We start from the raw sequence: 26,611 nt of genomic DNA on the forward strand, positions 1-26,611 counted from the left end.
AAGTATGTCCTTGGTTTCTACTCATAGTATTCATGGCGAAGTTTCTCCTTCGTTAAATTGTTATATGGTTGGAATTGGAAAATGATACATGTAGTAATTGCTATAAATGTCTTGGGTAATGTGATACTTGGCAATTGTTGTGCTCATGATTAAGCTCTTGCATCATATGCTTTGCACCCATTAATGAAGAAATACATAGAGCATGCTAAAATTTGGTTTGCATATTTGGTTTCTCTAAGGTCTAGATAATTTCTAGTATTGAGTTTGAACAACAAGGAAGACGGTGTAGAGTCTTATAATGTTTTCAATATGTCTTTTATGTGAGTTTTGCTGCACCGGTTCATCCTTGTGTTTGTTTCAAATAAGCCTTGCTAGCCTAAACCTTGTATCGAGAGGGAATACTTCTCATGCATCCAAAATACTTGAGCCAACCACTATGCCATTTGTGTCCACCATACCTACCTACTACATGGTATTTTCCGCCATTCCAAAGTAAATTGCTTGAGTGCTACCTTTAAAATTCCATCATTCACCTTTGCAATATATAGCTCATGGGACAAATAGCTTTAAACTATTGTGGTATTGAATATGTAATTATGCACTTTATCTCTTATTAAGTTGCTTGTTGTGCGATAACCATGTTTACTGGGGACGCCATCAACTAGTCGTTGTTGAATTAAATGTGAGTTGCTATGCATGTTCGTCTTGTCTCAAGTAAGAGAGATCTACCACCATAGGGTTAAGCATGCATATGTTAGAGAAGAACATTGGGCCGCTTAACTAAAGCCATGTTCCATGGTGGAAGTTTCAGCTTTTGGACAACAATCCTCAAATCTCAAATGAGAAAATTATTAATTGTTGTTATATGCTTATGCATAAAAGAGGAGTCCATTATCTGTTGTCTATGTTGTCCCGGTATGGATGTCTAAGTTGAAGAATAATCAATAGCGAGAAATCCAATGCGAGCTTTCTCCTTAGACCTTTGTACAGGTGGCATAGAAGTACCCCTTTGTGACACTTGGTAAAAACAATGCATTGTGATGATCCGGTAGTCCAAGCTAATTAGGACAAGGTGCGGGCACTATTAGTATACTATGCATGAGGCTTGCAACTTGTAAGATATAATTTACATGATACATATGCTTTATTACTACCGTTGACAAAATTGTTTCATGTTTTCAAAATCAAAGCTCTAGCACAAATATAGCAATCGATGCTTTACCTCTATGGAGGACCATTCTTTTACTTTCAATGTTGAGTCAGTTCACCTATTTCTCTCCACCTCAAGAAGCAAACACTTGTGTGAACTATGCATTGATCCCTACATACTTGCTTATTGCACTTATTATATTACTCTATGTTGACAATATCCATGAGATATACATGTTACGAGTTGAAAGCAACCGCTGAAACTTAATCTTCTTTTGTGTTGCTTCAATACCTTTACTTTGAATTATTGCTTTATGAGTTAACTCTTATGCAAGACTTATTGATGCTTGTCTTGAAGTGCTATTCATGAAAAGTCTTTGCTTTATGATTCACTTGTTTACTCATGTCATATACATTGTTTTGATCGCTGCATTCACTACATATGCTTTACAAATAGTATGATCAAGATTATGATGGCATGTCACTCCAGAAATTATCTGTGTTATGGTTTTACCTGCTCGGGACGAGCAGAACTAAGCTTGGGGATGCTGATACGTCTCCGACGTATCGATAATTTCTTATGTTCCATGCCACATTATTGATGTTATCTACATGTTTTATGCACACTTTATGTCATATTCGTGCATTTTCTGGAACTAACCTATTAACAAGATGCCGAAGTGCCGCTGTCTTTGTTTTCTGCTGTTTTTGGTTTCAGAAATCCTAGTAAGGAAATATTCTCGGAATTGACGAAATCAAAGCCCAGGGGCCTATTTTCTCACGAAGCTTCCGTAAGTCCGAAGGAGAGACGAAGAGGGGCCACGGAGGGGCCACACCCTAGGCGGCGCGGCCCCCCTTGGCCGCGCGGCCCCGTGGTGTGGGGCCCCGTGCCGCCTCTTGACCTGCCCTTTCGCCTATAAAAAGTCTCCGTGACGAAACCCCCGCATACCGAGAACCACGATACGGAAAACCTTCCGCAGACGCCGCCGCCGCCGATCCCATCTCGGGGGATCCAGAGATCGCCTCCGGCACTTCGCCGGAGAGGGGAATCATCTCCCGGAGGACTCTACGCCGCCATGGTCGCCTCCGGTGTGATGTGTGAGTAGTCTACCCTGGACTATGGGTCCATAGCAGTAGCTAGATGGTTGTCTTCTCCCCATTGTGCTATCATTGTCGGATCTTGTGAGCTGCCTAACATGATCAAGATCATCTATCTCGTAATTCTATATGTTGCGTTTGTTGGGATCCGATGAATAGAGAATACTTGTTATGTTGATTATCAAAGCTATGCTTATGTGTTGTTTATGATCTTGCATGCTCTCCGTTATTAGTAGATGCTCTGGCCAAGTTGATGCTAGTAACTCCAAGAGGGAGTATTTATGCTCGATAGTGGGTTCATGCCTCTGTGAATCTGGAGGAGTGACAAGAACCACTAAGGTTATGGATGTGCTGTTGCCACTAGGGATAAAACATTAGTGCTATGTTCAAGGATGTAGTCACTAGTTACATTACGCGCAATACTTAATGCAATTGTCTGTTGTTAGCAACTTAATACCGGAGGGGGTTCGGATGATAACCTGAAGGTGGACTTTTTAGGCATAGATGCAGTTGGATGACGGTCTATGTACTTTGTCGTAATGCCCAATTAAATCTCACTATACTCATCATGATATGTATGTGCATGGTCATGCTCTCTTTATTTGTCAATTGCCCAACTGTAATTTGTTCACCCAACATGCTGTTCGTCTTATGGGAGAGACACCTCTAGTGAACTGTGGACCCCGGTCCAATTCTCTTTACTGAAATACAATCTCGTAACATCGTTTCTACTGTTTTCTGCAAACAATCATCTTCCACACAATACGGTTAATCCTTTGTTACAGCAAGCCGGTGAGATTGACAACCTCACTGTTTCGTTGGGGCAAAGTACTTTGGTTGTGTTGTGCAGGTTCCACGTTGGCGCCGGAATCTCTGGTGTTGCGCCGCACTACATCCCGCCGCCATCAACCTTCAACGTGCTTCTTGGCTCCTCCTGGTTCGATAAACCTTGGTTTCTTTCTGAGGGAAAACTTGCTGCTGTGCGCATCATACCTTCCTCTTGGGGTTGCCCAACGAACATGTGAAATACACGCCATCAGCACCCCATTGTAACCTGTTTTCATCATAATCAAAGAACAGACAGGCAGGACGTAAGGGTTTTACCTCATCGAGGGCCCCGAACCTGGGTAAATCGCTCTCCCCGCTTGTCTGTGTACCGATGTCTCGTGTCAGCTTGCAGGATTCCATCAACCCTAAGCCCCTATCGGAGGGCATTGCCGAGGAGCACCCTCGACAATTGGCGCCGTCTGTGGGAAGCCTGTCGGCACAAGGCAGGACATCGGCAGCTCCGATCATGACATCGGCCGTTTCGCCGGCAAATTCGCCGGCAACTCCATCGGCGACTTCGTCGACTCCATCGTCGCCAATCCTGGGAAGCCCGATTCGATTCGGCTCCTACGAGTTTACTCCACACAGAGATTCCTCCCGCTCGAACTTTTCAGATCTACAAGGGAACATGGAGATGACCTTCGGCAGCGTCCACTACAACGTCAACGCAGAAGGAATCCTTCGATTGCTGGAATCTCCCACCTCCGGATCGACGAGGTCAAGCGCACCATCATCACCCGATCTGTCGGCTGGTCTGACAGAATCAACGTGCTCACCAGCGCCCTCGACTCCCCGCTCGGTATCCTCCATGTCGGTAGGGTCTGACGATCTCACGTCTTCGGAATTAACCTCGTACTACTGCCTGAACTGCGACACCAGGCACGGGCTGGGATCGAGCGACACGCCGTTCATCTGCAACGCCCAATATTCGTCGGGAGAGGACAGTATCGACAGCACCGTCCAGGGAATCACCCGAAGACCGGCACACCATCAGGTTTATGTCGCCAATAACACGGGAAACACAAGGCGTAGAGGTGACGAGGATCATACCCCTCGTTCCAGTAGAAGGGCGAGTTTTGAGAACATCGCCAGCAACCGTGACAGCGATTACACCATCGCGGATTAGGAGTGGGCAGCAGCAAGGGCAGCAGTACTTAACAATACGCCGCTCCCCGCGGGACTTCGGTTGGAACCCTCAATGCTTATCGCTCCATACTAGAGAAGAACCGGGAGCACCTGTCGAAAGAGCAAGCCTCCCTCGAGAGACGCTTATCTGCAGCGGATCGATCCAGCGAACGACGAAGGGGCTCACAAAGGGAGTGCCTCCCGAAACACTCAAGGAGCAGGCAAGCACCGGTCAAGGATATCGAGGCTTTCGGAAGATGACGCCAGAGAGATAACATCGAATCTGACTAAATCCTTTATGACTACGGATACCGCGGGCATGCCACGGCCAAAAACCGTTGCAGGAGCAACGGCCAACCTCGCCGCTTACCTCATCAACCAGCGCCCCGAAGGATCCATGGCTCAAGCTCATCGAGGCGCCCTGGAAAGCCTCGCAATATTGGGGAACAACCTAGTCCCGTCAAAGGAAAAGACCACCTACCAAGGCAGTGGGTCGAAACATCATGCGAGGGATGCTCGGGACGAAATCACTCAGAGCAAGATCGACAAAGCAAGGCGGCGACGCGCCGCTAGAAAGGACGATGACAGTGATTCTTCGGATGAAGACCAGGAGTACGACGGCGAACTCAGGGGAGCCGATTGTCTAAGTTACAAGATCCGCGAAGCAATGCCGCCCAAAAAGTTTAAGCCTACTCCTACCGACGCTGCCAAATACGATGGGCAGCAAGAACCAAGATAATGGATAGACGACTACTTGCAGACTGTGATCTTGCACAAAGGAAACCAGATAGCAGCAATGCAGTGTTTACAGCTCTACTTGAAAGATTCAGCACGGGCCTGGCTAAGGGGGCTGCCGAAAGGTTCTGTCAAATCATGGGACGACCTAGTAGACGCCTTCGTTGCCAATTTCCAAGCAACATACGAGAGGCCCGTTGGGATCGAAGAGCTACGGAACTGTCGGCAGAAGCCGAAGGAGTCAATGCGTTCATACATCGGGAGATTCACGAAGCTCCTCAACGCCGCCGAAGACGTATCTGTCGACAGAGCAATCGACGCTTTCAGCGACGGCGTTCAGCGGGAAAGTTACATAGAAGAACTCGGGCGCAAAAAGCCAAAAACCATAACCAAGCTAATGGAAATCGCCAACAGCTGGGCTGATGGTGAGGATAACGTACGAAGGCCACGGCAGCGTAGTGATGACGAAGACGATGACCAGCCGAAGCACGACTCGGGTGGCCGAAGGGATCGTCACAAGAGAAGGAAAAACCGCAACTACGATGACAACAATCTGGTAGCCGCAGGGTATTCCGATCGGCAGGACGATCGAGACGACAGGCACGATGGTAACCGGAACAACTCTGGAAACCGTGGTAACTATAAACCACGACAGCAGAGAACTCCCGAACTACCTTACGCCGGACAAGTCAACGCCCCCTGTTACCTACATTCGTATGTCGATTCCAAAGACGGCAAGACGAAGTCAAGTCACCTGCTCAGGGACTGTCGGCAGTTCCTTGACATGCACAAACTCATCCAAAGAATGTGTCAGCAACAGCTACCACCACCACCACCACCTCCACCGCAGCATCAAGTCCAGCAGGCTCAAACCCATCAACCCAACGAGGCGTTTCCACCACCACGTGGGCAGATGAGCATGATCCACAGGACAGGTGTTTCGAAAAGGGAGATGAAGAAGCTCACCCGAGAGATCAACTTGGCAGAAAGCATCATGGCAAATATCCCTTAATACGTCGATTGGTCTTCTCAGAACATTACATTTAGTCGAGCAGATCACCCGATGACCATACCAAAACCCGGACACGCCGCATTGGTAGTCGAAGCACAAATTGGGGGATTCAAGATGAGCAAAGTCTTCATGGATGGTGGAAGCGGACTAAACCTGATATTCGTCGACACAATCAGAAGCATGGGGATCACCATGAGCATGCTGGAAGAAACAGACACCTGCTTCCACGGGATCCTTCCAACCGCACCGGGCCACTCTCTTGGCAAAGTTTACCTGAATGTTATCTTCGGTAGAGCCGATAATTTCAGGAAGGAAAAAATCGAGTTCGAAGTGGTGAACTGGGAGTCACAGTATCACGCTATACTCGGGAGACCAGCGTATGCCAAGTTCATGGCTGTACCACATTATGCATACCTCAAGCTGAAAATGCCTGGGAATAATGGGACAAACATCACAGTCTATGGAAGTTTTTCGCGCTCGGACAATTGTGATCGCGACTTTCAGAGGATTGCTGCGAAGTTCGGGAAACAGCAAGAAATCATCGACCTTCCGCCCAAGCTGTCTTTACGAGAGATCAAGGAAGAAAAAGATGGCCGGGAAATAAAGAAGAAGCCAGCCGCTCTCGCCCTTAAAGCTTCGGCAGCAAAGGGTTCGGCAGTTGATGGCACAGAAGGTTTAGGAGAAAGCAAGACGCTGGCAACCACCGCTCAAACCCCTGATGAAACCAGCAACGCTGCAGCAATCACTAACGCGGAGAAGAAGCCAGAAGAAGAGAAGAACCCCTTCCTTGACTAAGCAGTTTACCAGCCTTTACTTTCTTTCTTTCCCTTCATTATAAACAGGGCCTTCCTCTTTTCGCCCTCTAGCATCGTGCTTACCTTATTAATAAGAACTTAAAGCTTCGATTCTTGTTAAGCATTGCAGTAACTACAAACTTCTAAGCCCCATCACTATGCAAACATAGTACAGGGCGGAAGATCGTGCTCCAAAAAGCCTCTACGAGTGCTACAATGATGTCACCTTTCCCTCTGCTTCAGATGCCTCTACGAGTGCCGTATAAAGCAAGAGTTTGGAAAAACTTACACACAACCCACGCTCGATATTTCACTTATGGAAATATCAGAGAGCAACGGGCTTATCGGCAGAACCATTACACCCGAAAAATTCGGGAATGACTGTCGAAATTTACAAATGGTTGAAAGCAAAGTTGCGCATACAACAGGTTTAGCAAAACCTGCAACACGAGCTGATCACTCATAATGATTTGCTAACCAACCAGTACTCATACATCCAACGGGCAATTAAGCTTCGCCCCTTTAAATATTTGCCAACGGCATGGTAAAAGTACACATTCATGTACCAACCAGATAAGAAGTTTTTGGCCCAAAAAACCCGAACACTCGGATGAATTAGCCAATACAATTTATAAAAGTAACTTTACACCTTTACATCACCCTTGCGGAGTTTCCTTTTCCTCAGGTACCTTTGACATCTCCTCAAGCCTGTCGACAATTACATGAGCAGGAGCTAAAACCTTCGGGTACAGCTCCTCGAAATCACCAGTTGCGTTGGCAATAGACAGCAAGCCAGCTGAAGGATAACAAGCAAGCACAAGGGCAAGCGTACATTTGGCCCCTGCAAAGACTTGAGATCTTACTAGCTCCCGAACCTTCTTGGCACTTCCAAATTCAGACATCAAAGTCAAAAGGGTAGGGGGAACTGCATTGAGAGGAAACATTGTTTTCCAAACTACCCTCATGGCCTTGTAGCACTTGTCGAAGAACTGGTGGACCTGTTGCACTCGATCTTGAAATTTGACGACGGCCGAAGCCTTCGAGTGTTCCCGCCAGAAAATCTCTTCGGATGAGGAAAGCTGAGTCAAAGCATGCACCCGCTCGTGTATCCGCTTGTTCTCCTCCGCAGGGTTCAACGCTATGACTGCCAAAAGAATTAGTAAAAGACTCAGACAAGAAGTTGCTAGCAAGCAGGCAAAAGGATCAAGAAACTTACAGTTTAAACTTTCGGTAGCCTTATGCAGCTCGCCAAGAATGTACCGCTCCACGTCGGCTGCAATCTCGCTCTTTTTATTGACGATGGCAGCTAAGGCATAAGTGCTGCGTAAATCCTTCTCCGTCTGTGTTATTCGGTCTCTCATGCGCTGGATCCGATCGCTTTCGGGAAGCGCACCCGACGAGTCATCTGCAAATGAGGGTACTGGGAAGACCTGCAAGAAGTACTGGCTATAAAAAAGTGATGGATATGGTACAGCCCAACGTCCAAAATAACTCCCATCGGGAGAAGTGCAAGAAAGTGATATCATAGCAAAAGTGGGCCTACAACAAATGCTAGCACGAAGTTTATTACAAAACATGAGTTTGGCGGCAGAGCAATGTTTCGCATCAACTCAAGGCACAAGTTTGGTACAAGAATCAAGGAAGCTGAGTTTGAGTTGATGAACTAGGGCCAGTCGATGATTTCCTTGATGAAACCAGTTCAAGAAGCTGACGGGCACAAGTAAGAGCAGATGCCTTAAAGGTGCTCAAATCAACAGGCTGCCCGTCTTGCCCTTTTGGAAGCCCCTTAGTCATTTCCTCGATGTCACCCTTAAAGCCGTAACCCATCATAAGCTGGAAGGCTAGGACATCACCAAAAGTGCGCGATGTACGCTTGAATACCTCGATGATCTCCTTGGTGTCAACCGCGAAGGTATCGATCAGCTGTCCCAGGGTCTTCTCTTGCTTAATCTTGGGGAAGATCATCGAGTGCATCCGTGCCAGAGCACCCTTCCCCTTCACAAGAAGCTCTTGTGTAAGCTGGTGAGAAGCGAGAATCGTTGACACCACGTTCGCCGGGGAATTATTTGGAACTCTTTCCAGGGCATCGACAGGAATGTTTGCTGCCTCTGCAACACAAAAGAAGGAAAAAATTCAGTCATTGACAAAAAGTTTAAATCCATAAGAACGTCTCCCGACAAAAGTATGTTAGAGATTACCAAGCAAGGCCAAAGAAGATTGACGAATGACTTCATCCTTTTCGGCTGCTCGAGCCTCAGCTACCAGCCTGGATGCTTCTTCTTCCTTCAGCTTCCCTTTCAGTTTGGCCAGCTCCTCCTTCAGAGAATCAATCTCTTGGCGAGCCGCGGCAGCTATCTTGACTGCGCCATCCAGTTTTGAGGAGGAAGATTCGACTTCTTTTTGCAGCCAAACTTTGTCAGCCTCTAGAGAAGTGAATCGAGAGGCGAAAACCTCCAGAGAGGAGATAACGCCACGCAGGTCCTTAAAGAGAGAAAGAAAAACAATTAAACAGGGCACGCTCCAAGGAATTTGTATTAAGATCAGAAGAGGACTTACAGAAAAAGGAGCCGCAGTAGCAGCAGTTGGAGAAATATCCTTCCCTTTGGAAAGGGAAGACGCAGTCGATGCTTGAGCCATGGGGGCAGCCTTAGGAGCCGAAGCTTCGGAAGCCACCACGACCGGCGAAACAGCATCAGATTTGGCCTTTTTAGGAGGAGGCTCGATAAAGCCCTCGTCACTGCAAAAGTAAACAATGATCGTGATTATAACAGGAGTATGGAAGGTAAAAAAGGCACAGTATAACTTTCAGAAAGGAACTACTTACATGTCGAAGAGATCATCTTCATCGGCAAAGCCGCCGGTTGATCTCTTCGCAGGAGAAGCTCTGACCCCATCCGCAGCTGCATCAACAAAAGTATCACGATCAGTGTCGACGTTACGCACTGATCCATCTGCGATACTAGTATTATCGGCTGAGGAGGGAAGATCAGCACGGGCAACTTCAAGATTCATTGGACCATTATATTCATCCTCTAAACCTGTTTGATCGATGGTGTGGAAATCTACTGGGATTGAGGAGCCTTTCCCCTCAGAGGTATCACCCGGTGAATCACGTGTATTTTCAGAAGCTATAGGGATCTGGCAAAGAAGAATGACAAGTAAGAACAAAAGTAATCATGTCGGCTAAGCAAGGAGCTATAATAGAGATGTGAAAAAAGGAAAATACCCCTGATGGTGGATGATCAACGTCAAGGGGAGCATAAGAAGAGATCAGCGGAATCGAATCTTCCTGGTTGAAGGAAGTAAGACGACGAACTTCGTCAAGCAGCTCTTTTTCTGATAGATCGGCAGCATTGATCCTGGTCTCATCCTTTGGACCTGAGTACAACCACATCGGGTGAACTCTGGCCATGACTGGCTGGACTCGGCGCTTCAGGAAAACTGCTGCCACCTCCGTACCAATCATAGTTTGGCCGTCGGCCTCTTTGATTCGAAGGAATTTGGCAAACAATTCTTCGGCTGAGGCCCTTTCGTCGGCTGAGAGGATGTTCTTCCAAGAGTCCTTGGGCTTGGCTTCAGTAACGTCGGCATAGCAGGGGAGTCGACATTCGGGTGACGAGGAATCTTTAACGTAAAACAATTTCAACCTCCATCCTTGCACAGACTCTCTCATTGGAAAATTAAAGTAATTAACTTCTGAGCGAGCAACAAAACCTACTCCTCCGGTGACAAAGTACCCATTACTACTGCTGTATCTTTTCACATAGAAGATCTTCTTCCACAGCCCGAAATGAGGTTCAATACCCAAAAACGCCTCGCAAAGGGTGATGAACACAACAACATGGAGGATTGAGTTGGGGGTAAGTTGCCACAATTGGATTTCATACGTCCGCAAGAGATGGAGGAGGAATCCATGAGTGGGGAGTGAAAGGCCTCGATGAAGAAAAGATAAGAACATCACAGAAAATCCAGCAGGAGGATCAGGCCAAGAGATCGCACCTGGAAGGATCACATCTCCCGCGTCGGAGGATATCAATCCTAAGCTTCAAGACCTCTTTTCGTCGCGCTTGGTGACGGATGAAGCTACCCAGTCCCCAGGTTTGGCCATTGAGCCCGACGGCGCTGGCGGCGCAGGAGCTGGGGGAGGGGCGTTTGGAGCGCTCCCCTTCGGAAGAGAAGATGAGGACTTGGCAGCGGCACCTCCGCTGGTGGAGCTAGCAGCGGCGGCGGTATTCTTCTTCTTCACCATTGCGAGATCTGAGGAAGATTGAAATCGTATGCGGCGCAACAATGGCGAAAGAAGGAAGAAGAGGGAGAATGAGGAGATGCTGCGGGAACCGTGGAGAAAATTGAGAACTTTTTGTCCCTTGGAGATTTCAAGGAAAATTTGAAGTAAGCACGTGGCGCTTGAGGAAGGGAAGGAACTGACGGCCCACTACGCCCATGATTACGCGAAAATCGAGGAGCCACCTCCGTCGTTACGCGTATAGTGGTCAAGCCCTAAAACACTGATTGAGCAGGGCTAGGGCTAGCTCGTCATGATGGGCCCGTCAAATCAGCCTGCAGCAGTTACACGTCAGCAATGACGTCATAATTTGGAAGCATTCGAAGGAAACATAAAAAGTTATCGGATGAAGGATTCGAGTCCACGCACGGATTTCAAGCATCCGTACCTAGATTCGGGGGCTACTCCCATCGGGAGCGCTGACGCGCACCCGATAAAATGAAGACTCGATAGAATGGGCAGTCGAAGGAAGAAGGTTTGAGTCAGCACTCGGTTGCAAAGCGCGTGCACCTAGGCACTCGGGGGCTATTACTCCCATCGGGAGCTCGTGATGCATACCTGATAGAAGTTTTTTGCACTCCAGGATCATGCCCGGGGACTTGATTCTGTGTAGGGTAACGGTGTTTTGCCATCGGCAGTTAACCAAACAACAGTTGGGCACGTTACTCATTATCCTTTGCATAAAGAAAATATATCGGAAGACTTATGAAGATCTCGGTAGAGGAAAGTATTTGAGTAGTACAACTTGAGTCTATGCACGGATTGCAAGCATCCGTACCTAGACTCGGGGGCTACTCCCATCGGGAGCGCTGAAGCGCACCCGATAAAAAGAAGATGAAGCATAATCAAGATGAACAAAAGCAATGAAGGAGAAGAATGTCAGGAGAAAACATGCATTAGTCTCTACCCGAATTATCTTCGGCTAGACACTCGGGGGCTACTGACGTGGGCATTACCCTTCGGGTAACCAGTATTGCCCTATCTGGTATTGACAAATTGGAGGCCCATGAAGATACCTGAAGGCGAGATGGGCCACTAGGTCGGCGCACCAGAAGATTCCTTGACAGGCAAGACAAGGAAGCGAACAAACAAGGAAAGATTGGATCTAAATTACTGTAATTCTAGTCGTATTCGGTTAGACCTCTTGAGACCTGGCCTCCTATATAAAGGCCAGGAGAGGGGCTGCTGGAGGACACGAACAATCTTAGCAACCTTAGCCAGGAAAAGCTTAGAGCTAGGTAACCCTAGCAACATCAATCTCGACTAGATCTCAGCTGAAGTATCCGGCACCCCATTGTAACCTGTTTTCATCATAATCAAAGAACAGACAGGCAGGACGTAAGGGTTTTACCTCATCGAGGGCCCCGAACCTGGGTAAATCGCTCTCCCCGCTTGTCTGTGTACCGATGTCTCGTGTCAGCTTTCAGGATTCCATCAACCCTAAGCCCCTATCGGAGGGCATTGCCGAGGAGCACCCTCGACATAGGGTGACACACTTAAAGTTGGATGTTGAAATGGTAGAACTTGAATATGGAATGGAGTTCGAATATTTGTTCGGAGTCCCAGATGAGATCCCGGACATCACGAGGAGTTCCGGAATGGTCCGGAGAATAAGATTCATATATAGGAAGTCATTTTATGTGATTTAAAATGATCCAGAAGGTTCTATGGAAGGTTCTAGAAGGTTCTAGAAAAGTCCGGAAGAAACCACTAAGGAAGGCGGAGTCCCGGAGGGACTCCACCTCCCATGGCGGGCCAACCCTAAGGGGGAGGAGTCCCAAGTGGACTCCACTATGGGGGCCGGCCACCCCCCCACATGGAAGGGGAAATCCCACCTCAAGTGGGATTCCCACCTTGGGTAGGTTTCCCTATCACATGGAAGGTTTTGGGTTCGGGTCTTATTGGGAGACTTGTAGTCCAACACTTGGGGCTTCCACCTATATAATGAGGGGCCAAGGGGAGGGGGGCGGCCACCCAAAAGACCACAAGGTGGCCGCACCCCTTAGTGGCCGGCGCCCCCTCTCCCAAACCCTAGCGGCCTCTCTCCTCCACCACATCCTGCACGCTTAGCGAAGCTCCGCCGGATTTCTCCACCACCACCGACACCACGCCGTCATGCTGTCGAATTCAAGAGGAGCTACTACTTCCGCTGCCCGCTGGAACGGGGAGGTGGACGTCGTCTTCATCAACAACCGAACGTGTGACCGAGTACGGAGGTGCTGCCCGTTCGTGGCGTCATGATCAAGATCTTCTACGCGCTTTTGCAAGCGGCAAGTGAACGTCTACCGCAGCAACAAGAGCCTCATATTGTAGGCTTTGGAATCTCTTCAAGGGTGAGACTCGACAATCCCCTCGTTGCTACCGTCTTCTAGATTGCATCTTGGCTTGGATTTCGTGTTCGCGGTAGGAAATTTTTTGTTTTCTATGCTACGTTATCCCACAAAATTTGAGCTTTATTGATAACATAACACAATTACATTGTCTTTACAATATTCTTGAGACAAGAATTGATGAACAATAAACAGAAATGAAAAAGGAAGATTACAATTTTTATCCTAAACTAAAACCTAGACTAAATGACTTGAAGAATATCTTCATGGTCATATTCATCTTCAAAACCTGCAACATAAAACAGCAAGTAATAGCCAGAGAGAGTCAAGTGTTAAACAGAAATTCAGTTTGGACAGAACCAACTGTCCTGCACGCTTGTGCTTGTCCAAAGCCCTGGACAGCACAAGATAAGAGCAAGCAGACCAAACCTGAGCACCACCAGAGGGCTCAAGTTTCAGCATATGAGAGCACACAGCTCATGTGTGCTGGGCAGGCCACAGCAAGGCAATGCACAAGCTTAGTCACCAAAGCAAGCCAGGCTTGTGTGTCATAGCAAGAACAGAAGTAGAGTTCATATAAAAGGGGCACAAACCCTAGAAACAAGAACTACCGACCAGATAAGGATTCACAAGGTAAGGTGAAGGTAGCACAGCATAGTTCATCCAGTTCTTGCTCAAGAACAGAACCAACACACACAACCACTCAACCACCAGAAATCATGGTGACCTGAGAAGATCATCCAAGACCTGGAGGTGAAGGGCTGTGACACAAACCACAAGTCTGCATCAACACAAAATCTCACTCTAGGAGCTGGAACAAGGTATACCTAGTTCCTGGAGAAGATCCAATGGATCTAATCCATAAATCATGCATGACACAGTCATGGGATTGAGCATATGCTCAAAAGGGTAAATCATCACTTGGTTTTCACCAAGGATTACTGCCAGTCTAGAAGCCACTAAAACAGAAATCATCCAGATACATATCTTGTGCACAGAAGCTAGTAAACATGCACAGATGCACACACTAGCAAACAGGCACAGATAGCACCAGTAGATGTATTACAAGGATTAGCAGCTAACCAAGACTACACAGAAAATCCTAAGCATACAACCATCAGGAAGTCCTAGATTTCTTCACAGGCAAGTGATACGTCTCAAACGTATCTATAATTTCTTATGTTCCATGCTACTTTTATGATGATACTCACATGTTTTATACACACTTTATGTCATTATTATGCATTTTCCGGCACTAACCTATTGACGAGATGCCGAAGAGCCAGTTGCTGTTTTCTGCTGTTTTTGGTTTCAGAAATCCTAGTAAGGAAATATTCTCGGAATTGGACGAAATCAACGCCCAGGGGCTTATTTTTCCACGAAGCTTCCAGAAGACCGAGGGAGATACGAAGTGGGGCCACGAGGCGATGCCACACTAGGGCGGTGCGGCCCAGGTCCTGGCCGCGCGGCCCTAGCGTGTGGGTCCCTCGTGACGCCCCTGACCTGCCCTTCCGCCTACTTAAAGCCTTCGGCGCGAAACCCTCTGTATCGAGAGCCACGATACGGAAAACCTTCCAGAGACGCAGCCGCCGCCAATCCCATCTCGGGGGATTTAGGAGATCGCCTCCGGCACCCTGCCGGAGAGGGGAATCATCTCCCGGAGGGCTCTTCATCGCCATGATCACCTCCGGATTGATGTGTGAGTAGTTCACCCTTGGACTATGGGTCCATAACAGTAGCTAGATGGTTGTCTTCTCCTCATTGTGCTATCATGTTAGATCTTGTGAGCTGCCTATCATGATCAAGAACATCTATTTGTAATGCTACATGTTGTGTTTGTTGGGATGCGATGAATATTGAATACTATGTCAAGTTGATTATCAATCTATCATATATGTTGTTTATGTTCTTGCATGCTCTCCGTTGCTAGTAGAGGCTCTGGCCAAGTTGATACTTGTAACTCCAAGAGGGAGTATTTATGCTCGATAGTGGGTTCATGCCTCCATTGAATCTGGGACAGTGACAGAAAGTTCTAAGGTTGTGGATGTGCTGTTGCCACTAGGGATAAAACATTGATGCTTTGTCTAAGGATATTTGTGTTGATTACATTACGCACCATACTTAATGCAATTGTCTGTTGCTTGCAACTTAATACCGGAAGGGGTTCGGATGATAACCTGAAAGTGGACTATTTAGGCATAGATGCATGCTGGATAGCGGTCTATGTACTTTGTCGTAATGCCCTGATTAAATCTCATAGTACTCATCATGATATATGTATGTGCATTGTTATGCCTTCTTTATTTGTCAATTTCCCAACTGTAATTTGTTCACCCAACATGCTATTTATCTTATGGGAGAGACACCACTAGTGAACTGTGGACCCCGGTCCATTCTTTACATCTGAAATACAATCTACTGTAATTGTTCTTTACTGTTCTTCGCAAACAAACATCATCTTCCACACTATACATCTAATCCTTTGTTACAGCAAGCCGGTGAGATTGACAACCTCACTATTACGTTGGGGCAAAGTACTTTGATTGTGTTGTGCAGGTTCCACGTTGGCGCCGGAATCCCTGGTGTTGCGCTGCACTACACTTCGCCGCCATCAACCTTCAACGTGCTTCTTGGCTCCTACTGGTTCGATAAACCTTGGTTTCTTACTGAGGGAAACTTGCTTCTATACGCATCATACCTTCCACTTGGGGTTCCCAACGGACGTGTGCTTTACGCGTATCAAGCTAAATTTCTGGCGCCGTTGCCGGGGACCTGAAGAAAAGTTACACCACAAAGATTTCTATCTCCCACGTCAACTGCACGCCAGCAAGTAAATTTCTGGCGCCGTTGCCGGGGAGATCAAGACACGCTGCAAGGGGAGTCTTCACTTCCAATCTCTTTACTTTGTTTTTGTCTTGCTTTATTTTATTTACTACTTTGTTTGCTGCACTAAAACAAAACACACAAAAAAATTAGTTGCTAGCTTTACTTTATTTACTGTCTTGTTCTCTATATTAAAAACACAAAAAAATTAGTTACTTGCATTTACTTTATTTACCTTTTGTTTATTTCATCATGTTTCCTCCTAAGTACACTCTAAAAGACATACCGGTAGGCTGAGGGTCTATAATTGGAAGAGATAATATAGAAGATTGTTTCACTCATGTTAGTATAGCTGAAGATTTTGAAGATAGACACTTGGTAGAACTTGCTCCTACTTATGAAATTGCTGCTGCCTCTTTAGTACATATGTTGGAGACTAAATTTGTTAATCTCAATCCTATAATTCAGCATATGTTTCTTACACTCTCTGATATAGAGGAAGGAGAAAAGAAAGATTTTGTCTTAGAAACCCTTCTTAAAGAATTTGGTGGTGTAGCAAGAGAGGCTAGAAAAGTCTTTATTAAATATAAGATGCTTGGCTCTTACACCAACTTTGCTAGTACCCTTGAAAAGATGGACATTGATACAATATAGTACACCAATAATGTTAATGATGGAGGGGAAATTAAAGTACCGATACCTAGCAAGCTCCTAGGAATGCATGAAGCTCTAGAAAATAACTATGGTTGGCTTCTTCCTGAAAATTTGTTTGATGAGAATAGCAAGCCTAAGAGTAATGAAAAAGGAGCCTCTGAAACTTACATAGATAAGATAACATGTATAGTTGAGAAAACTCCAAACTCCTCTGTCGATGCTTCTTCTCTTGATAACATTTGATTCACACTTTCTGCGCCTAGCTGAAAGGCGTTAAAGAAATGCGCTTATGGGAGACAACCCATCATTTTACTACAGCACTTTTGTTTTATATTTGAGTCATGGAAGTTGTTACTACTGTAGCAACCTCTCCTTATCTTTATTTTATCACATTGTTGTGCCAAGTAAAGTCTTTGATAGTAAAGTCAATACTAGATTTGGATTACTGCGCAGAAATAGATTTCTTGCTGTCACGAATTTGGGCAGGGTTCTCTGTAGGTAACTCAGAAACATCTGCCAATTTACGTGCGTGATCCTCAGATATGTACGCAACTTTCATTCAATTTGAGCATTTTCATCTGAGCAAGTTAAGTGCCCCTGGAAAATTCATCTTTACAGACTGTTCTGTTTTGACAGATTCTGCCTTTTATTTCGCATTGCCTGTTTTGCTATGTTTGATGGATTTCTTTGTTCCATTAACTTTCAGTAGCTTTGTGCAATGTCCTGAAGTGTTAAGAATGATTATGTCACCTCTGAATGTATGAATTTTCAATTATGCACTAACCCTCTAATGAGTTTGTTTTGAGTTTGGTGTGGAGGAAGTTTTCAAGGGTCAAGAGAGGAGGATGATACAATATGATCAAGAAGAGTGAAAAGTCTAAGCTTGGGGATGCCCCCGTGGTTCATCCCTGCATATTTTAAGAAGACTCAATCATCTAAGCTTGGGGATGCCCAAGGCATCCCCTTCTTCATCGACAACTTATCAGGTCACCTCTAGTGAAACTATATTTTTATTCAGTCACATCTTATGTGCTTTGCTTGGAGCGTCTGTTTGTTTATTTTTGTTTTTGTTTGAATAAAGTTGGATCCTAGCATTCTTTGTGTGGGAGAGAGACACGCTCCTCTGTTGCATATGAACACATGTGTTCTTAGCTTTATTCTTAATGTTCATTGCGAAGGTTGAACTACCTCGTTCATTGATATATGGTTGGAAACGGAAAATGCCGCATGTGGTAATTGGTATATTGTCTTGAATAATATGATACTTGTCAATTGTTGTGCTCATATAGATCATGTTTAAGCTCTTGCATCATGTACTTTGCACCTATTAATCAAGAACAACATAGAGCATGTTAAAATTTGGTTTGCATGATTGGTCTCTCTAAGTCTAGATATTTTCTGGTTGAGGTGTTTGAACAACAAGGAGATGATGTAAAGTCTTATAATGCTTACAATATGTTCATATGTGAGTCTTGCTGTACCATTTTATACTTGAGTTTGCTTCAAACAACCTTGCTAGCCTAGCCTTGTATTGAGAGGGATTCTTCTCGTGCATCCAAATCCTTGAGCCAAAAACTATGCCATTTGTGTCCACCATACCTACCTACCACATGGTATTTCTCTGCCATTCCAAAGTAAATTACTTGAGTGCTACCTTTAAAATTCCATTCTTTGCCTTTACAATACATAGCTCATGGGAAAATAGCCTTAAAAACTATTGTGGTGAAGAATATGTACTTATGTGTCTTATTTCTTAATAAGTTGCTTGTTGAGCGGTAACCATGTTTCTGGGGACGCCATCAACTTTTACCTTTGTTGAATATCATGTGAGTTGCTATGCATGTTCGTCTTGTCTGAAGTAAGGGAGATTTTCATGATCAAATGGTTTGAGTATGCATATTGTTAGAGAAGAACATTGGGCCGCTGACTAAAGCCATGAATCATGGTGGAAGTTTCAGTTTGGACACAAAACCTCAATCTCTTATGAGAATATTACCTGTTGTTGAATGCTTAAGCATTAAAAGAGGAGTCCATTATCTGTTGTCTATGTTGTCCCGGTATGGGTGTCTAAGTTGAGAATGATCAAAAGCGAGAAATCCAATGCGAACTTTCTCCTTAGACCCTTGTACAGGCGGCATAGAGGTACCCCTTTGTGACACTTGGTTGAAACATATGTTATGCAATGATAATCTGTGTTAATCCAAGCTAATTAGGACAAGGTGCGAGCACTATTGGTATACTATGCATGAGGCTTGCAACTTATTGGATGTCTTATACATAACACATATGCTTTATTACTACCGTTGACAAAATTGTTTCTATGTTTTCAAAATGAAAAGCTCTAGCATAAAAATAGTAATCCATGCTTCCCTCTGCGAAGGGCCACTCTTTTACTTTATTGTTGAGTCAGTTTACCTACTTCTTTCTATCTTAGAAGCAAACACTCGTGTAAACTGTGTGCATTGATTCTTACATGTTTACCTATTGCACTTGTTATATTGCTTTATGTTGACAATTATCCATGAGATATACATGTTGAAGTTGAAAGCAACCGCTGAAACTTATATCTTCTTTTGTGCTGTTTCAAAGCTTTCTACTAAGAATTTATTGCTTATGAGTTAACTGTTATGCAAGTCTTATTGATGCTTGTCTTGAAAGTATTATTCATAAAAAGTCTTTGCTATATGATTCAGTTGTTTACTCATTGTCTTTACCATTGCTTCGAATCGCTGCATTCATCTCATGTGCTTTACAATAGTATTGATCAAGATTATGATAGCATGTCACTTCAGAAATTATCCTTGTTATCGTTTACCTACTCGAGGGCGAGTAGGAACTAAGCTTGGGGATGCTTGATACGTCTCAAACGTATCTATAATTTCTTATGTTCCATGCTACTTTTATGATGATACTCACATGTTTTATACACATTTTATGCCATTATTATGCATTTTCCGACACTAACCTATTGACGAGATGCCGAAGAGCCAGTTGCTGTTTTCTGCTGTTTTTGGTTTCAGAAATCCTAGTAAGGAAATATTCTCGGAATTGGATGAAATCAACGCCCATGGGCTTATTTTTCCACGAATCTTCCAGAAGACCGAGGGAGATACGAAGTGGGGCCATGAGGCGATGCCACACTAGGGCGGCGCGGCCCAGGTCCTGGCCACGCGGCCCTAGCGTGTGGGTCCCTCGTGACGCCCCCTGACCTGCCCTTCCGCCTACTTAAAGCCTTCATCGCGAAACCCTCTGTACCGAGAGCCACGATACGGAAAACCTTCCAGAGACGCAGCCGCCGCCAATCCCATCTCGGGGGATTCAGGAGATCGCCTCCGGCACCCTGCCGGAGAGGGGAATCATCTCCCGGAGGGCTCTTCATCGCCATGATCGCCTCCGGATCGATGTGTGAGTAGTTCACCCCTGGACTATGGGTCCATAGCAGTAGCTAGATGGTTGTCTTCTCCTCATTGTGCTATCATGTTAGATCTTGTGAGCTGCCTATCATGATCAAGATCATCTATTTGTAATGCTACATGTTGTGTTTGTTGGGATCCGATGAATATTGAATACTATGTCAAGTTGATTATCAATCTATCATATATGTTGTTTATGTTCTTGCATGCTCTCCGTTGCTAGTAGAGGCTCTGGCCAAGTTGATACTTGTAACTCCAAGAGGGAGTATTTATGCTCGATAGTGGGTTCATGCCTCCATTGAATCTGGGACAAGGATGTAAAGTTCTAAGGTTGTGGATGTGTTGTTGCCACTAGGGATAAAACATCGATGCTTTGTCTAAGGATATTTGTGTTGATTACATTACGCACCATACGTAATGCAATTGTCTGTTGCTTGCAACTTAATACCGGAAGGGGTTCGGATTATAACCTGAAAGTGGACTATTTAGGCATAGATGCATGCTAGATAGCGGTCTATGTACTTTGTCTTAATGCCCTGATTAAATCTCATAGTACTCATCATGATATATGTATGTGCATTGTTATGCCTTCTTTATTTGTCAATTGCCCAACTGTAATTTGTTCACCCAACATGTTATTTATCTTATGGGAGAGACACCACTAGTGAACTGTGGACCCCGGTCCATTCTTTACATCTGAAATACAATCTACTGCAATTGTTCTTTACTGTTCTTCGCAAACAAACATCATCTTCCACACTATACATCTAATCCTTTGTTACAGCAAGCCGGTGAGATTGACAACCTCACTGTTACGTTGGGGCAAAGTACTTTGATTGTGTTGTGCAGGTTCCACGTTGGCACCGGAATCCCTGGTGTTGCGCCGCACTACACTTCGCCACCATCAACCTTCAACGTGCTTCTTGGCTCCTACTGGTTCGATAAACCTTGGTTTCTTACTGAGGGAAACTTGCTTCTATACGCATCATACCTTCCACTTGGGGTTCCCAACAGACGTGTGCTTTACGCGTATCAGCAAGCATATTGGCATTCATATTTATTATGATCCCCAAATATGCAAGCAAAGATGAGTAGCCAACAAGATCCAACCAACCATGTGAGCAACCAGTCAGTAGCAAGGCTACTGAGGTCACAACACACTTAGAACCATCCAAAGCCAAGCCAAATACAAAGCATCACTATCCAGAAATGGATTCAGACTCTATTTGCTTGTCAAATAATCATGAACAGCAAATTCATATACAAGCAAGTAATTTAATCATCACTGCATAAGCAGTTCATCATTAATTAATTTATTCCAGCATGAATACATAACAAATTCATGCCATATCTTGACAGTAGCACCCTGTGAGGCAACACAGCACATGTCACTGCATCATAGCCACTGGATCAAGTCCAGTGAGCTAGGAAGAGCAACAACACATACATACAATAGCAATAGCATGCTTGAGCATCAGCATCAGTAAGGAAATGATTCACTTAGCCATAGAAATTAATCAACAACCAAGCCACTAATATTTAATTGATCAAATGAATCAATTGAATCAAGTCAAGCCACACAGATAGGTTAGCCAACATGAAATGGTTGATCCAATGGATCATTGGATTATACAGGAGGCACAGAGGCACCTCACAAGCATCACTGGCATTCACAAGTGTCAAAGATGCATAGCAGTACACCTAGACAAGCAAGTATAATATGCCAGTAAGCATAGCAAGCTCATAAGCATGTACAGCATGGCATAACAAGCAGTAAGCAAGCAACACATGGCATGCGCAGCCAGCAACACACACTGGCCAGTACCAGAGATTGGTGAATTGGCCAGAGCTTGCAGAAAATGGAAGCACAGGTAGCTTAAGCAGCAGTAGCAAGGCTCTGCATGATCACATGATCATCAGAGAGTAGTAGAACAAGAAGAGAAGGAGCACAGAAGCTTGGGAGGCGCACATGCATGGAGAGGAGAAGGAGAAGGAGCAGAGCAACTTACACGCGCCTGGTGGCAGAGGCTATGGCATGGCGAGGCAGTGCTCGCGCGGCCATAGCAGCTGCAAAGCCAGGGAAGGCGCCGACGTTACGCCAACGAACACCACCACAGCAGCACGGCACGGAGACGACGGCACTGGTACTGCGAGCAGCACCGCGCCAGGTCGGTCTCGGAGGCGCACACGTCGACGGCGAGGGCGAGAGCTCATCGGAGATCACCCAATCGCCCGAGGCGATTCTCCACGAGATCCAGAGAGGAGGCGATTCGTCAGGAGAGGAAGCAATCGGAGAAACCACGCGGACAGATCGATAGATCGTCTCATGGCGGTCCAGATCAGGTAGGTGGCGAGGTCAGGGAAGCACGGAGATGGCCGGAGCACGGCGGCGGCCATGGAGGCGACGCCATCGCCACGGGTGTCGCCAGAGGTTAGGGTTAGGTCGAGCGAGTGAGAGGGACGAGTGAGTGAGCGAGCGAGGTGGGCCGCTTCGGCGCCACCGACCCGTTATGGGGCACGCCTTAGTGGGCTGTCCCATGGGCCTTAGTAAGTGGGCTGGCCCAATAGGGGCCAGGGGGTATTTTAGTCATTTCACAATTAAGAAAATAGCCAGAGTTTCACCAATTTTTAGTAAATAAAATACAACTCTAAAAATCCATTAAAAATTGGATTTGTGAATGAAAAATTATTCTTAACAAGAATAAAATATGAAATTGAATTTAAGAAACAAATTCAAATTTATGAATCTGATGAGTTTAAAATAAAAACCTGGTATTTCAAACTATTATTTCCTTGTATTTAAAAATCAAGGAAAAATCTCAAATAAGTTCAAATACTTATTTTCAAACATTTCAAAATGAAATTCTATTATTCCAAGTCATTTCTATTTGAAAAAGGTATTTTCCAAAGGAAAATACTCTATTCCTCTTTATTCCAAAAATATAGAGGCAACTCTATTATTTCAAATTATTTTGGAATGAATAATGAATCACCAAGGTAAAGTAATTTTACTTTGAATCATTTTACTTTATGAGAATTAAAGTGGTTTACACATTAAAGCAATTGCAAATTACTGCCAAAGGCATAAATTTTAACTCAACCCTAAATTGTAATAACTCATTGGGGTAAAGGGATTCCACATAAAATAATACATACATGACTGCATTATTTGGATTTTATAACATTGTCCTTACCGGACAATGATGCTTCTTACAGAACCCGAGGTCCAGGTTCCATCAACTGCATTGAACTGCACTATCTCGCAGTCCACAGGCAAGTTCACCCTTGCTCATACCAACTTGAGTATTTTCTATTACTTTAAATGCAAAGCTATATACTTATCATTCTTGCATGGCAAATAAAATGTTACTTTTCCAACTATGAATATGACTAAGTGGCTGGCAATGGAACCATGGTATGTGTTGATATGGTGGAGGTTCCATTGCATGGGTTATATTAACCTAGGATTAATTACCAATGCCATCCAGTGATTCTAGCGCCGTACAAACCGCGTTAACCATGAGATCTATAATGGCTCTAGGGAAGCCAGCCGTATCTTTTCCCTCCTGCACGCCAACGGACTGGTAGAGCTGCGGGGTGTTGGAGGCACTGCCGTAGGTTGAGATAGCCTTTTAAATCCCCATCCATATGTGATGTCGAGCTCTACGGTCTATGATGGATTGTCCAAAGTACACCGTGAGTAAAGCCGTATTGTCGGGAGAAGTCTACTGGGGGTGTACGGGTGGACAAAAGGGTGGGTTTGCAGGGTCGCGGAGAAGGCGGTGTGGGCTTGGATTTTCATACCTAGCCTCACACCAAAGGAAGTGTGAACGGGGGCAAGTCCCTGCGGATGGCAAAAAGGGTGGGATCTCTTGTGGGAAAAGTAACGCACCTCTGCAGAGTGTATCAAATTGTGGCTGTCACTCCTTGTTCCGGGAAGGGAACTGCGAACGCGGCCGGAAAGGAACTCCATGAAGTTCTGGTCAACCTGTGAAGACTAACGGGCATAGTTTTCATAATAAAATAAACCTTTTGAAGAAATGTTTTCAAAACATGCATTAACCTGAGATTTCCTGATCAATGGTCGTAGCTAGTGCATCAAACACCTTTTACTCTTTTGAACTTGCTGAGTACCTCTGTACTCACTTTCTTTCGACACCCTTGCTAGACTGTGATTCGGAAGTGGAGGCTATCACCGATGGAGCACCAGAAGGAAGCTACGAGCTGGTCTACGTGGAACCTGATCTTACCGGAGGAGTTGAAGGAGTAGACTATGGGATAGTCTACGGACCCGATGACACGGAGGTGGAGGAGTAGTGATATACCCTAGCATCATAGAGCCGAGCAGCGTAGAACTTACCTAAATAAGTTGTTGAGCTCTTTCATCTATAGTTATGAGTTGTAATCGAACTTTAGTAGTATCCTAGGGTGTTCTCATAGGACCTGTGAGAATACCAACTTGTTAAGACAATGTTTGTAATAATATATGGAGTGTTATGACCTGCAATGTTTCTGTTGTACCACTCTGAGGGATATGGCAATTTGTGAAGAAGTCCCTTCACAAAGATCATATCAACGACTTGTATACTACAACATGCAGTGGCATGCTGGGTCACCGCAATATGCCTCTATTTGAGCTTGGTTAGGTCATAGGTACATGTGGTAACAAGGATCATCCCATATGATCCCAAGGTTCTCTCCGGTTCACCTCCGAGGGAGTTCCCCCCTATACATCCAGAATCTGCCTAAGTGTAGAACCCCATGTCCGAGAAGCCGGACACACCTGGGGGTAGCATTGGATACAAAACCTTCTCAAATCACTTTTGTGCATGCCATGTGGACACACACAAGTTTTGGGGCCATTCCCTAGATCTGATGCTCGATTTCTGACGAAACCCTAGTTCAGTTGACCGCGCGGTCTACCCCTTTGACTGCATCCCATTGGGGGTCCCCCGGTGTGCATATGCCTCCATTTGAGCTTGGTTAGGTCATAGGTACATGTGGTAACAAGGATCGTCCCATATGATCTCAAGGTTCTCTCCGGTTCACCTCCGAGGGAGTTCCCCCTATACATCCAGAATCTGCCTAAGTGTAGGAACCCCATGTCCGAGAAGCCGGACACACCTGGGGGTAGCCTAGGATATAAAACCATCTCAAATCACTCTCCAATCCTCGATTTATGAGAAAACCCTAGACCGGGGTCCCGGCGGGGGATCTATTCCGCACTTATACATATATATAGGTTTCCCGCAAAGGGGTTCGCCAAAATAGCAGTGAGAAAGAAATAAACAAAAAAAATTATTGGGATTAACAATTATATGGGTAATAATTATCTTTGCAGTAAAAAAATGTAAAAATAAAAAAATGTGCATAATTGGCTGTGCCGACGGCCGTGGTTGTGCCGTGGGCCACCGTCGGCACAGCAGGAGAGGGGACCCAGCAGTCAGTTCCTGTGCCGACGGCCGCTGTTGCGCCATGGGCCACCATCGGCACAGTATAGACGGGGCCGTGACAGTCTAACGACTGGGCCCGCCTGTCAGTGCGTGTACCGACGGTTGGCGATGTGCCGACGGTGACCTTCGGGCGCCACCATCCTGTGCCGACGGTCCGATTTGCGTCGACGGTGACCGTCGGTGTAGCCAGCAGTGTGCCGACGGCCGACCTGTGCCGACGGTCAGCTCTGTCGCCGGTCGACGAGGGCCTCTGTGCCGACGGCCCCGACATTTGGTCGTCGGCACATGCCGTCTCTCCCGTAGTGCACCCAAACCTCCTGATCCCCAGACCAACCGGAGACGGAACCCACAACAGCAGGAGGAGTTATTTATTAGGAACCCCGTATCCATAGCAGTACAAAGAACCTAAAATATAATAGAAATTACAAATAGGTCTTTAGACCACCTAACGACGACTGCAAACAGTAGCATGAGATGAAGGCTTCCTGCCGTCCTCGCCCTCCATCACGGGAGTCATGCGAAGCTTGTCATGGTAGAACTTGTTAAAGTAGACAAACGGTAGTCGTTGTGCTAAAACTCCAAAGGACCAGCACACTAGAGGAGTAACCAATGAGCTAGGTCTAAAACCACACCAACGAACACGGAAACCGACATGATCAGAGGAGATCCATGGTACGCACATCTCCATGTGCCCTCTTTCGGCGCTTGACGCACCACCGAAGAGAGGATAGAGCGGGGAGAACCTTATTCTGATTTCAAGATGTGGCCGCCGCCACATCAGCTTGAAAAAGGTACTAAAAAACAACCTAAAAAGAAACTGGCAACCTCCCGTTGGTTAGAGGGTTTGGTCCGACACGCCTCCAAAACTTCAAGCCCACCTGAATCAAAGCGGACCAGCGGCTTCACCGATGA

Source organism: Lolium perenne, chromosome 7, assembly GCF_019359855.2.
Source record: "Lolium perenne isolate Kyuss_39 chromosome 7, Kyuss_2.0, whole genome shotgun sequence".
Classification (NCBI taxonomy): Eukaryota; Viridiplantae; Streptophyta; class Magnoliopsida; order Poales; family Poaceae; genus Lolium; species Lolium perenne.